The following is a 15,136-nucleotide window of genomic DNA, read 5'->3' as shown; positions in this document are numbered from 1 at the left end:
CCGCTTCCCCCCCTCTTCAACCGCTGCTGAGTAACATAAAATTCCAATCAGGTAAGAAATAATAATCAACGCGACGCTGATAGCTTTTTGGACGCTAAGTGCCTCCAATACCATGACCTTTCTGTAGCAGTTTGAATGGGACTCTTTGTATCTTTGCTGCTGCTCAGGCTGCCACAGAGTGGAGCTGAAGCTAGACACAGACAGCAAGTCCTGGATTTAATTGTTTGGCTTCAGTACAGCACCTGCAATTAATACCGGAGCCAGGGAACAGGAAGGCGGAAGGACACACTGAAGCACTCGCTTGAGGACGAAGCACTGCCAACTTGAGTGCAACAATATTTGATGAAGAATTCTACTTTCTTGCAAGCCCATTAGCCCTTTCACAGTTTCATAAACAAACAGCCCCAAACACTGTGTCGCAAGTCTCCAATCAAGAACCAGGCTTGCCAAACTGACAGGCAGTCGAATTTCCAAAACAGGCCTAGCAAGCTTTGCAAATGTTTCAGCTGTGAAATGTTCCAGAAGAAACCGTGCAGCCAGGGCGAGTACTGTTTAGATCAGTGGTCTTCAAACATTTTAGGCCTGGGCCCCTCCGAGCAAAATGTGGGCAGGTCAGGCTCCTCCAAAAATGCCAAATGGACAGTAAGTCCAAATGGCTATGAACTATTGCGCGCCGCCACTGCACCCTTCTCCCAGTATAGTGAGTGGGCTCCCCCACCTCCTCGCATCACAGTCTCTGGACTCCCTCATCCCACTCGTAGCCGAGTCGCTGTGCTCTTCCCACCCCACCACAGACCCTGGGCTCTCCAAACCTGTTCCCACTATCCCATGGCTCCCACCATCCTGCTCCTACCACATTCCCTGGGCTACCCCACCCTGCTCCCAGAACAATTCCAGGGCCAGTGGTGGCTAGTGAATTTTTTAAGTGGAGGGGCATCAATATTTCCACCAGATATGCGATAGTAACCAAGCGCAGTGAGAAAGCCAGAACCAATCAAAGGGGGCTTGGGGAGTCCCCCCCCCTCCATTAATTTTTTTTAAATTAATGGGTTACAATGTTGCATTTTAAAACATACTTTAAAAATAATTGTTAAAAAGCCAAGCAGTTTGCAATTGTCGCTGGGGGGCCAAGGGGGTAGACATGATATTATTTACTGGACATCTATGATATATATCCAGTAAAAAAATACCACCCCTGTCCCCTGGGCTCCACAGCGCCTCAGAAGGAGAGCTGATTTTGGAAGGTGGGTAGGGGGATAATGCAACAAAGGCATTTTTTAAATGCCTTTGTTGTACAACCCTCCTTCCCCACTCTACCCACCACTTGCCAAAATCAGCTCAACGGACCAAAACACATACACACATTCACAAAGCAATCACTCTATCATTCACACAAGGACCCATCACCATACACTCACTCATAACACAAGCATACACGCATCCATACACATATTTAAATAAAACATAAATGAACATAAACATACCTTCTGCAGGGGCCTGCACATGGGTGCTGAAACACACAGCTCCAGGCTGCTCTGTCAGTATGTACAAGGAGGCGCAGGAGCTCCACCTGGCACATACAGGCATACAGTGCCACAGCCAGCATTTCCAATGAGCTATGCAAGACTGGCGAAGCAAAAAGCCCCCAGCCTTGCATGCCTCAGTGAGCATGTGCAGCTTGGGAACTGAACTGTGAAAGGGAAACAACTTTTCCCTTTAACAGTTCAGCCAGTTCAGGAGCACTCCCGCAGCTGGAAAAAGCAGCTGACGGAGTGCTCAGTGTTTCACTGGGCCGGCTCCTCGGCTCCTCCATAATGGGTGAGGGGGCCACTGGGTGGACGCCCCCCCGCCCATTATGTATGAGTCGCCAGGCTTGGGCTGACCAATAGGGCAATAGGGCAATGCCCGTACCAAGAATGCAAAATGCTAGCTTGGGCCAGTCAAAATGGGCCACTTTTTTTGGCCAATGTGGACCAGTTTGATGAGTTACTTCACTATGCAGCTAGTAGTTTTGACCATTGTTGCTGAATACATATTCTTTAAATATCACAATTTGCTTACATTTTAACAAAATGTTATGTTATATTATTTGTACAGCACCAAAGCCCTAGGGTGTCAAAAACACCCCCATGGGTACTGTTAGGGAGAATTCTCTGTTTAGGCTGAATTTCCTAACCTAGTGAGTCCCCCAGCAGCTTCCTGGATTTTTGGGGTTTATTTTTTTCTCCTGCCAAGAGTGAGACTCTTTTACCCTCACTCTTGGACATGATTTGAGTGTGTTTCTTTGAATCTAGATGTGTTTAATGGGCTATGGGGTCTTTTACTCCATAGGGCTTCATGTGTTTTTGTGATGTGTGTTACACAGCACCCTCCGTGCAGTAACACAGGGGTGTCATAGTGACCCCCCAGTATAGACTCCATACCCTGGGACTGACTACTGTCTCCCAGGGCATGTAAAGTCACCATTGACTTTACTAGTCTTAAATTCTGAACAGAACCAGTACAAACCATCATATTGTGGACGTACTGGCTGGGGCAATTCAATTACCCCGGGGTCTGTTAGTCGAGGGGGCACGTCTCCGTCCCCCCTGATCGAGTTTTGGCTGGTGGCAGTGGATACTACTTTTTATATTCATCCGCGAATATTTTCCTATGGGATTTCCCATTGTTTTAGGCTACTATCTTTATTGAATCATTTACGGTAGCCTCGAACATACCGCCAGTTTGTTTAATTAATATTAATTCTCCGGTTGTTATTTTTTGCCAAAACTTGATTCTAAAATGGCGTTTGTGTTCTCTTCTGTGACTCCAACCCAAGTCGAGCCCTTTGTTCCACTTTTTGGCGGGCTTCTCCACAGAAGCCCTCCAAAGTGGTGCCACTCTGTCTGGGGTACTTAGGAGGGGTGGAGGGGAATTTAGGCACCCTGGACTGAGTTGCCTAGGCAACTCAAGTCGCACTCCATCCTGATTGGCCCAAGTGGTGAGCTGGCCGGCTCCCCACTTAGCATGTTTGAGTGACAGCTAGGCTGAGTGAATGGGGGTTTGCTGCATAAAAGCAGGGCTTTGGGGACTGGAACCTCAGAAGTCGCCACAGGACCTAAGAATCCGACGAGGGAGAAGCTGAGCCGACCTGCCACGACACCACCACTGGTGGAGCCCTGCTGGACTGCCTCACCACTTTTTCCAACGACAGAGGAGATCTCCCGCCGGAGAGTCTTCTTCCTTTGACTGGTGGGGATAACCAGTTTCACCGTCTTTTCGCCTTCCCGACATACCTTGTGGCCGCCTTGCCTGTGCCAAGCACCCCGGCAACCAGGATATCACATTTTACCACAACCGCGAAACAAAGGTACCACCTTTAACCGGAAAACTCCGCAGCTGGTTTCTGCCCTGGTAGTGCAACGACCTTCATCTTTCCTCCAAGTCGAGATCTTCTCTTCCCCTGGACGACGACGCAACTTGCACCCACTACCAGGAACAACTGCCACCGCTGGAGGATCCTTCCCACTTAAGGTACCGTGTCCCGCCTGGCTTCCCTTGCTACCGACTGTATGGGGTATATTTAGCCCTCGGCTTTCGAACCTGGGTTAACCTGGGACACCCTGGCTAAACTTTCCTAAAGCCTCTCTATACTCTTTTTGAACCCTCTGCAAGACTTTCTAAGCCTAGTGTAACTGTGTGATCTTGGGCGCATTTGTGCTCTGCTCTCTAAAAGAGTGGGCCCAGCCTTTGGACTTTGGCTCACCAGTGCCTTTTGCTCTTCTGCCTTGCATATAGTGTTCCTGAATCTTAGAGTGGTGTACCTTTCCATATTCTGTCTTTTTCCCTCCCTTTCCAACAAACTTATTGGAGTGCCATCTAGTTAAGCGCTCACCTCTGTATGAAAATAAGTGGTGTTTTACTGTGATTTATCTGATAAGGAAAAAGGGGTGTATATATTACAGTAGTAACTGTGCTTAGAATATTTTACAATAAGAGTGCTGGAGTGTTTCAAACTGTGTGTTTTTAAATAAATAATTAGATACTTTGATACCAAAGCTCTGGTCAGTGTTTGCTTGTATTATTGTATCTGAGTGCCTATTGTGTATACTTTGCATACTGCCTAACTCTTCTTGAGGGAAGTCTGACTGCTCAGCCACAGCTACCAGGTAAATCTGGGTGGTACAGACTGCTACCAAGTGGATTTACTGCTAAAACCTGTAGTCTTAAATCTTTTGCAGTGGTCCCTAAGGGAACTGCACAGGTTTCTGCCTAACATTGGTGTACAGCGGTGGGATTTGTATTGAGTATACACTTTAGAGTGCTTTAGGATACCTTAGTACAACTAACCACAAAGCTTAGCACTGAACAAGTAATCTTTCTAACGTGTCAACTATGGAAACTTATAGTCAAGAGTCCCTTGCTACAAAAACTGCTGATTGTTTAAGAGTATTGTGTAAGCATAAGAACCTCCTGACTCAAGGCAAGAAAATGGAATTAATCGAAAGGTTGTTAGCTAACCAAAGTCTGGATGAGGGGTCTGAGGAACCTATCATGTCAGAAAATGTAGATAACAGTATAGAAATTGATATTGATCAAAATGTTGATAATCTTGAGGAAGAGTCAGAAGAGGAGGGTGAGGCTGCTGTGACTGTCCCCCCTAGGCCTCTGTCTGCTCTACCTACTGTACCTACTGGGCCTTTGCCAAGTCCCACACTTAGTCCTCAATATCTCGAATTAGAGAAAATGAAACTTGAACTAGAGTTTAAAAGACTGAATACTCTGGCTGAACAGAGACATCAGGTAATGAATCAAGAACTAAGACTAAGGGAAATGGAGCTCAAGCATGAGCTAGAAATGAAGAAATTATCCGTCGAAAATGCTTCTCTCTCTGGCTCCTCTAGAAGTTCCAGTCCTAAAAGACCCGGATGCCTAAAGAATTGGTTGGTATGTATGAGCCTAAGTTGGATGTGTTTGATTGGTTGTCTCTGTGTGAATACAATCATGGGCTCCAGAACATCACAGGAAATTACTTACTCACCTGGTTGTTCTCTAGGCTTCCCCCTGTTGCAACTGATGTGGTAATGGAGTTGGGGGAGGAGGATAGGAAAGAGTATGAATGTGTGAAACTAGCTCTGATAGCTAGATTTGGGAAGACCCCTTTCCAGTATCTTAAGAGGTTTAGAACCCTCAAAAAGCATGATGGTACCCCTTGGGCTACCTGGGTGAGTGAGCGAGTGTTTGAAAAACTTAGAGGGATTGATTAAGGGTTACAAGGTGAACACTTATGAAGGTATGAAAAATCTTTTTATGTTGGAGTCAATTTATGATGCCTGCTCTCCTGAGCTCAGACAGCACTTGGCTGATTCAAAGGAATTAGATTCCAGAAAGCTAGCTAAGGCTGCTGACTTGTGGGTTGCCAACAGGGCCACTCACAAGGATTCAGGGGTCACTCAGAAAAAGGATGAGGGAAAGCAGCCACCAAAAGTGAATCCAGAGAATTCTAACACCTCCCATACCAAAGAGGGCCACAAACAACAAAATAACCAGGGTAAGCCCCAGGGTAAACCGAATCAGGCTAGTGTACCTTCTGGTCAACAACCAGAAGGAGGTCAGAACAAGCCACCCTTTCAGAGAGCATTTGGACAATGCTATATCTGTAAGGCTACTGACCATATCAAAGGGGATCCCAGATGCAAGGGTAAACCTACAGGGATCAGCACAGTCTCCTTAGCCTTCACTCCTGAGGATGAAGTACAGATGGCTAGTGCCCACTTTGAACTCTTTGCTGAAGAACCCTTGGGTCTTCAAGCAACTGTAAACTTAGAGCCTATGGGTCTGGTTAGTCCCCAGAATAGGGTTGTGTATAACTCCCTACCTGTTAACTCTAAGGTGTGTTATGTGGACAGTGTTCTTGTCAATGGCCAGGATACTCCTGCCAGGAGAGACACTGGGGCCAGCAGAACAGTAGTGGATGAAAGCTTCTTTCCACCTGAGGATGTGGCAAGAGCACCCAAAGGTCCCACTAAGATGACTGGAGGCCCTGTCCAGATGGTTCCTATTCTACTAGCCCTCATTCAGTGTAACAACATGACAGTGAGGATCCCTGTCAGTGTTCAGACTTAGGTGCCTGGGAAAGTCCTGTTGGGGAATGACCTGAGAACTCTAGGAGTAGTGTCACATACCCCCAGGCCTCCCAGTATGGAGAACCAGAACCTAACCAAATTGGCTAGAGAGGCCACCTTAAGGGACCACTCTAAGCATGTGGGAACCTCTACTGAGACCCCCACGACAAGCCCTGGTGTTAGTAAGTTGACCTCTAACCCAGGCACATTTCAGGCTAGTATTTTAGGGAAATGGGAGCCCCAACCAAGCTCCATCATTGGTCCCCCAGTTACAGAGTCTGTGACCCCCCCCTGCTTCTGAGGAAGAGGAGGATAGACCTACTGGACCCTTACCTAGGCCTAAGAGAACTGGTAATTCTCAATGCTGGTGGAAAACCAGGAAAGAAAAGTCTAAGGCCAAAAACCTTCAGACTGTTGGACCTTCTACTGAAGACCCCAACTCAAAACCTAGTATTAGGGGGGAAACTCCTAAAGTAGGTAAGGTTAGATCTAAGAGGAAGGGGAAGCAGGTACATTGCCTAACCCCAACCCCTCCAACCAAGAGGCCTAAGACCCAACCTGTTCCCACAAGAGAGGTGGTGAGGAACCTTGGGGGCCCCTCTAGATCTAAGGGAATCCTTTATAAGGACCCCCTGAAAAAGTCTAACACAGGTTCAGAAGTTGTAACAACTTCTGAGGGACTGGTCAACCAGATCACCTATAATTTTAAAAAGACTGATGTTCCTCAAAGGGTTTGTAGGTCATATAGCTTACAAAGGAAAACCTTTGATTGAGACATAGAACATAGGTCAAGGTGTCACCATCAAAATGCTGATGGACTCTCTAGGATGTATGTCATCGACTAAAGGTATGAGGTTCATCCAGGAGTGGATTAAATCCTCCTGTCCCTTAGTCTGGGGGGGGGGCGAGTGTTAGGGAGAATTCTCAGTTTAGGCTGAATTTCCTAACCTAGTGAGTCCCCCAGCAGCTTTGCTGGATTTTGGGGGTTTATTGTCTTCTCTTGCCAAGAGTGAGACTCTTTTACCCTCACTCTTGGACATGATTTGAGTGTGTTTCTTTGAATCTAGATGTGTTTAATGGGCTATGGGGTCTTTTACTCCATAGGGCTTCATGTGTTTTTGTGATGTGTGTTACACAGCACCCTCCGTGCAGTAACACAGGGGTGTCATAGTGACCCCCCAGTATAGACTCCATACCCTGGGACGGACTACTGTCTCCCAGGGCATGTAAAGTCACCATTGACTTTACTAGTCTTAAATTCTGAACAGAACCAGTACAAACCATCATATTGTGGACGTACTGGCTGGGGCAATTCAATTGCTCCGGGGTCTGTTAGTCGAGGGGGCACGTCTCTGTCTCCCCTGATCGAGTTTTGGCTGGTGGCAGTGGATACTACTTTTTATATTCAGCCGCGAATATTTTCCTATGGGATTTCCCATTGTTTTAGGCTACTATCTTTATTTCATTATTTACGGTATCCTCGAACATACCGCCGGTTTATTTAATTAATATTAATTCTCCGGTTGGTATTTTTTGCCAAAACTTGATTCTAAAATGGCGATTGTGTTCTCTTCTGTGACTCCAACCCAAGTCAAGCCCTTTGTTCCACTTTTTGGCAGGCTTCTCCACAGAAGCCCTCCAAAGTGGTGCCACTCTGTCTGGGGTAATTAAGAGGGGTGGAGGGGAATTTAGGAACCCTGGACTGAGTTGCCTAGGCAACTGAAGTCGCACTCCATCCTGATTGGTCCAAGTGGTGAGCCGGCCGGCTGCCCACTTAGCATATTTGAGTGACAGCTAGGCTGAGTGAATGGGGGTTTGCTGCATAAAAGCAGGGCTTTGGGGACTGGAACTTCAGAAGTCGCCACAGGACCTAAGAATCTGACGAGGGAGAAGCTGAGCCGACCTGCCACGACACCACCACCGGTGGAGCCCTGCTGGACTGCCTCACCACTTTTCCCAACGACAGAGGAGATCTCCCGCCGGAGAGTCTTCTTCCTTTGACTGGTGGGGATAACCAGTTTCACCAACTTTTCACCTTCCTGACGTACCTCGTGGCTGCCTTGTCTGTGCCAGCACCCCGGCAACCGGGATACCACGTTTTACCACGACCGCCAAACAAAGGTACCACCTTAAACCGGAAAACTCAGCGGCTGGTTTCTGCCCTGGTAGTGCAACGACCTTCATCTTTCCTCCAAGTCGAGATCTTCTCTTCCCCTGGACGACAACGCAACTTGCACCCACTACCAGGAACAACTGCCACCGCTGGAGGATCCTTCCCACTTAAGGTACCGTGTCCCGCCTGGCTTCCCTTGCTACCGACTGTACGGGGTAGATTTAGCCCTCGGCTTTCGAACCTGGGTTAACCTGGGACACCCTGGCTAAACTTTCCTAAAGTCTCTCTAAACTCTTTTTGAACCCTCTGCAAGACTTTCTAAGCCTAGTGTAACTGTGTGATCTTGGGCGCATTTGTGCTCTACTCTCTCTAAGAGTGGGCCCAGCCTTTGGACTTTGGCTCACCAGTGACTTTTGCTCTTCTGCCTTTCTTATAGTGTTCCTGAATCTTATAGTGGTGTACCTTTCCATATTCTGTCTTTTTCCCTCCCTTTCTCACAAACTTATTGGAGTGCCATCTAGTTAAGCGCTCACCTGTGTGTGAAAATAAGTGATGTTTTACTGTGATTTATCTGATAAGGAAAAAGGGGTGTATATATTACAATAGTAACTGTGCTTAGAATATTTTACAATAAGAGTGCTGGAGTGTTTCAAACTGTGTGTTTTTAAATAAATAATTATATACTTTGATACCAAAGCTCTGGTCAGTGTTTGCTTGTATTATTGTATCTGAGTGCCTATTGTGTATACTTTGCATACTGCCTAACTCTTCTTGAGGGAAGTCTGACTGCTCAGCCACAGCTACCAGGTAAATCTGGGTGGTGCAGACTGCTACCAAGTGGGTTTACTGCCAACACCTGTAGTCTTAAATCTTTTGCAGTGGTCCCTAAGGGAACTCCACAGGTTTCTGCCTAACAGGTACTATTCAAACACTTTGTGACTAAAGGAATGAATATCCATTTGCAACTGCTGGGACCTATTTTCATTGGTGCATGAGATTGTTTTATGCTCCAATCTGACCATGTGAGCTGCACCTGTCAATTTCCTCCAATTTAAATATATATATGGTTACAGGTAAAACCTAAAAACCCACGAAATTCACCAGTTATGGTAAGCTAAGCAACCATAACTCGCGCCACCACCGTGCACTGCAAGGACTAACACCCATGACATCAAAGATGCCATCACAAATCTCATTGATGACATCACTGATGACATCACATATGCATTTAGTTTTCATGGAAAGCCTCCACAAGGGATTGTTATTGTAATGGTGGCAGAAAACTATCAAAGATCATTGGAAGACTCATGAGATAAGTAGTTCATTGCGCAATGCATTGCTATACACACCATTGTATTACAGACTTCCTTGCCCAGCCTATCCACAATGACAATGGAGGCATCCGTACGACGCCAGCACGCTCCGCATGTCCGCATGTTGTCCTCCACCTACGATGACATGTGGGAGGGGGCATTTGGTTGTTGTGCAAGTACACGCATGTGTATCTGTTCCTCTGTGTCCTGGTAACCCTGCTACTGTGCAGCATATGCGAACAAACGTTATTTAGGTCGCAGCGTCCACCCACGGCCTACAGGTACCTTTACAGATAAACAACCCACCTGCTATACCCTATAAACAGCCAGCGTCTTCCAAAATGCTCGGCACACGTATGGCACCCTATTATTCAGTGTAGAAGTGGCAAAGGTATGCACATGCGCACAACGTATTCCACCCAAAACGCGTCCTGCGGGCGGCAGTTCCAAATGTGGCGACGTCACCATGCGACCGCACCCATGATGCACGTGGGCCCTTATTTCTGTGACAATATCAGGACAAATGGAGAGCGGCAAAGTACAGTGTAGCGGAACGTAGGGAGTGTTTTTCGGAAGGTACACACTTACAAACACACCACAATGGGCTGTTGCACATGTATTTAGGTTTTTGAACAATGTAGGCCTGTTTTCCAGGTGCAAGTTCTCCACAGCAGCCCTACAGAAGGTCACACCCCAGAGCTGCTCTGTAATGTGTTTGCAGCTTTTCAGAACACAGTAGCAGGCCACATAGGTTTGGCGTTTAAGTGATGTTGGACCAAATGGGCTGTGCTACATTGCGTTTGCAAGTAAATGCAACCACGTCAGTCTGGCTCACTGTGCATAGTAATGTAGAAAATTAAGAATGGCCCTTCCTGTGGCCCACAGGTGTGATAGTCCCCACTGTCCCGGGTAGCAAGCTGAAACCAGGAGTATGTGCACATGCGTTTCCCCAAGGACGGCGAGGGCTGTGCCCCAATAAAGCAGAAACATTCCTTCTTCCCTTTCTACTGTCTTCTTTCCAGCATACCATCATTGCGTACTGCTAAAAAGTTGCACACACATCCACCAATAACATTGAAGAGCTCCCTATGTAACAGTATCAGTTATGTACAACAGTCCTCTGCATACACACCACACCTAGAAACATTATTGGCTTTCGTGCTGCGTGTGAGCGTGGGAGAATAAATTGCAACCAGGGTAGGGGGAGTTTGTTGTAAGGGGCAGCTCTCAAAAGAGCTTTTTTTTGGTAGATGCTTCTAGAGAAACACCTATTTTTCGGTTTTTATTTGATTTTGTGTTTTTTGTGCTCACATTATTACAGTAAACTCTTCAGTGCATCCTGTAGACAAGCAAAGAAAACTGCATTACCAATGGAAAACAACAAAATGCCATTTGCTTGGAACAACTCTGCATTTCAACAACTGATGTGGTCATTGTTGCAGAAGAACATCACACGAATGGACAAACAAGTATACATGCTTCTGTTGATGAGATCCTTTCCGACCTCTAGCTGGTGACAGCAATCATTGGAATAGGTGCATAGTAATCTTGGTGGTATACATGAGAAAAGCACCCTGGCAGCAATAGCAAGCTTGGTAGGGGATTGGGTCTTCCATCGTAGATGTATAAAGTTTTTTTTTAACGTATATGCTAGCAACTTTTTTTGTTTTTTCTTTTTATATGTGTGTCTGTATGCCTCTCCTCACATTTTTACCACATTCTGGTCAATGCTTCTTGCACAGTGTAAAAGAAAATGGCATTGCCAATGGCGCTCAAATAAATGCCATTTCTATGGAACCACTGCAAATTTTGCGACCTCATGATCTCATAGTGGGTGGAGAACATGCCAGCAGTCTGCATAAATTCACACATGTTTCTGTTTATAACACACCTTCTGACCTCTGGCTGGGGATAAATTATACCGGCATGGGTCCATACTCCTCTTGGTGTTATGCAGGAGAAAATTACCTTGGCAGTAGGAAAAATCCACATCACTGCGTTCAGCAACCTCTTCAGGTGACGGATTAAACGTCCGCACAACATGTAACCCAAATGTAGACTTCCATAGTGCACCACGACAAATTCTATGCTTGTGACGGAGGCCACATATCTGCAAAGGCGAACCATCCCGCCGAAACTGCAGTCACCCTGACAGCCCCAGAAAGCACCCACTCCTTCCAACCTGAAAATTACCAGCAACACCTCTTTGCACACTACACCTTTGCAGATGGGGCACAAAGTTATCACCAACGATAAGCACTGTATGTCTCTCCATCTCAACCAACCTCACGACACAGTATTGGGAAGAAATGGTACTGCCCCTTCCGGTCAACCACACCCTAAACACCTAATTGCCTATTTCCCACAATTCCATTTCCATGGGCACCATGCTCATAATGGCAGGATGTGGCATGTGCGCTTTCCCATCTACAGTGAGGGCCACGGACCAGTGAAGCAGACACAATACTTCTTCCCTTTGCACTGGCCTTTTTGCAGCACTCCCTCATTGGGTGCGGTCAAATTTTCAAACACGCATGCAGCAATAACATACAAAACCTCTGCATTGCACACAATCATTTCTGTACTCCGCTCCATATTTACTGTTAAAGACACTCAGTGCACGTTCCATTTGATTCCAAATCCCCTCCACCAGAAATCTCTGCTAAAGAATGCACGATTGCAGCATCCACAAAGATCCTGAGGCACACCCACCACACCTTTGGCCATGCACACAACAGTGCAGCCCTTGCCCACACCCACCACAACACTATGGATCCATGCATGCGACATGTGGGAAGCTAACATTATGCACTAACATAACATCCGTAGTTGCACTTCTACCCAACTACCCCACACCATAAAACACCCATTCCGTGAAAATGTGTCACAAATAGCATAATCCACAAACATACCACAGCCGGCAGCACCCCTACCCACTGCCATTCACAAAGTATTGTGTCAATGGCAACATAAGCACAACATCTTCACAACATTGGGCCTACTTCAATAAATCTGCACACAGCAGAGTAACCAAGCACATATAAACTGCACTACAATCATACCCTCATCCACACTCACATTATATAAACACTGCACCCTGTGGCCACACTGCATAACTTCTCACTGCACCATCTCATGCTGTACACACCAAATATTGTAGCACGTTGCAACTATCACCACAACCATGGAATGCACAATACACGCTTTTCAACACACTTGTGCTGCTGTAGCACATCTACAATGCGCTCCACACCCATTCTCCAAAGATCACCACCCTGTGCCTATAAGCTGCACTTCAACCATACCTTCTTCCATACTCACATTATATAAACACTGCACCCTGTGGCCACACTGCCCAACTTCTCACTGCACCATCTCCTGCCGTACACCAAATACTGTAGCATGTTTCAACTATCACCACAACCATGGAACGCACATAACAGGCTTCTCAACTCACTTGTGCTGCTGTAGCACGTCTAAAATGTGCTCCGCACCCATTCTCCAAAGATCACCACCCTGTGCCTGATGCACTGTCAAAGTGGGTGTGCCCCTTGCACACATTCCATGCACCGTAATGCAACCATGCATGTCAGCATGTCACTAACTACCACTATGTACATACGCACCACTGGCACCAGCACTTTTACCCAACCTCGGCACCGCTCCTATCCAACCTCCGCACCGCAAAGCAGCTATACAGTGTAAAATGCAACAGTTACCATAATCTACAAACATTACACTGTCTCTGGCACCCCAATGCCCTTTCATTCACATACTATGGTCTTACCCACATCCACTCAGAAAGTACTCTGTCACTGCCAACCTAACCACAAAATGTTCACAACATTGCCCCTACTCTAAGCAATCTGCACACAGCACACTATCTAACCACATGTAAGCTGCACTTCAACCATACCCTCTTCCATACTGACAGTATGCAAACACTGTACCCAGTGCCCACACTGTGTGACTTTTCCCTGCACCATCTCCAACCACACATGAAAAACTTTACCATGTTCTAACAGTGACCTCACCTGCGAAACCAAACATACATGCATGGCAACTTACTTCTGCTGCTCTATTGCGTCTAAAATGTGCTCCACAACCATTCTGTACAAGTCACCACCCTCTAACTGATGCAGAGTCAAAAATGCATTACTGCCATGGGTATGCTCAAGCCCTAGGCTCTTGAGTGCATGGCCTATGGCCATGCACCCAATAGTCTAGGCCTTACACACAACCACGGCAACGTAATGCCACCATACATGTCACCATGTCACCAATGACAACAATCCACATACACACCACTGCCACCACCACTCCTACCCAACCTGCGCACCACCATGGAGTTATGCAGCAATAAATTGCAACAGTTACCATAATGTAGAAAGAAAGCACTGTCTCCTGCACCCCTGTGCCCTTTCATTCACATACTATGGGCGTACCCACTACCATCCACAAAGTACTGTGTCACTGGCAACCTACCCACATACTGTTCGCAACATTGCCCCTCCACACACCACACTATGCAAGCACCACCCTCGACTGGATGCAGAGTCAGACATGCATTGCTGCTGTGGGTGTGCTGAAGCCCTAGGCTCTTGAGTGCATGCCCTGCAGCCTATGACTTTCGGCCATGCACCCAGTAGTCTAATCCTTCAACAGACCCACCGCTACTTCATACACCCATGCATGCCACCATGTGCCCAAATACCGCAATCCATCTGCAGAGCACAGCCACCTGTGCTCCCACCCAACCTATGTCATGCGCAATTCACTCCCCTTTTGAAAGTCACCTTTTACCACTCACCACGGAAAGAGGTCACCGCAAACAGGTCGCGGCACAAGCTATCGGGCCGTTACGACAGCTGCATCCAATCACCACACAAAGTAGTCTCCTGTCTAGGTACACGCGAAGTGGTGCAATACGCACAAATACTGCAGGCACTCCTCCGTCTTCTTCCACCTATTTACATAAGTCACATGAACCACTTCTCACTCCCCCACACTTTCCCTCCCTTCTTGCCACCAACACATCGCGTACGGTATATTTTCCAGACCATTCCGCTGGGGCACTGTCCTCCGATACACCATGGCGTCGTTAGCCAACAAATGTTGATGCACAGCACACTTCCCTCCAGCCAATCATCCGCCGCGTCCAAAGTTGTCCGACAGCATGCTGTTCCGCAAGCCAATGACACTTCTGTCATCGGAGCGACCAAGGAAATGGGTCAGCGGAGCGGACCCAGATATGACTAATTTTTAGAGATGTACATTTCAGTTGTTTGCAACAAAAGTACTGATCGGATTCCGACCAAACACACAAAAGCACGCTTTCTGACCCAAGACCCCACCCCTGCCACAAATTTGGTGCAAATCCGTCCAGCCGTTTGGGCTGCAGCCATGTGCAACGTTTTTGCCAATTCAGTCTATAGAAGAAAAAAAATTGGGACCCCCTATAACTTTGCCCCCCCTGCACGAAACAAATAGAATCGGACACCAGCCGATGGGGATGAAAAGCCCGTTGCGAGGACATGACAATGGGAGGCAAGTGGTCAGAGAGGGAGCTGGAGCTTCATACCAACTGTCTAGAGCTAAATGCACAG

Source organism: Ambystoma mexicanum, chromosome 10 (assembly GCF_040938575.1).
Source record: "Ambystoma mexicanum isolate Mex_15411 chromosome 10, UKY_AmexF1_1, whole genome shotgun sequence".
Taxonomy (NCBI): domain Eukaryota; kingdom Metazoa; phylum Chordata; class Amphibia; order Caudata; family Ambystomatidae; genus Ambystoma; species Ambystoma mexicanum.
This window is presented reverse-complemented; position numbering follows the sequence as displayed.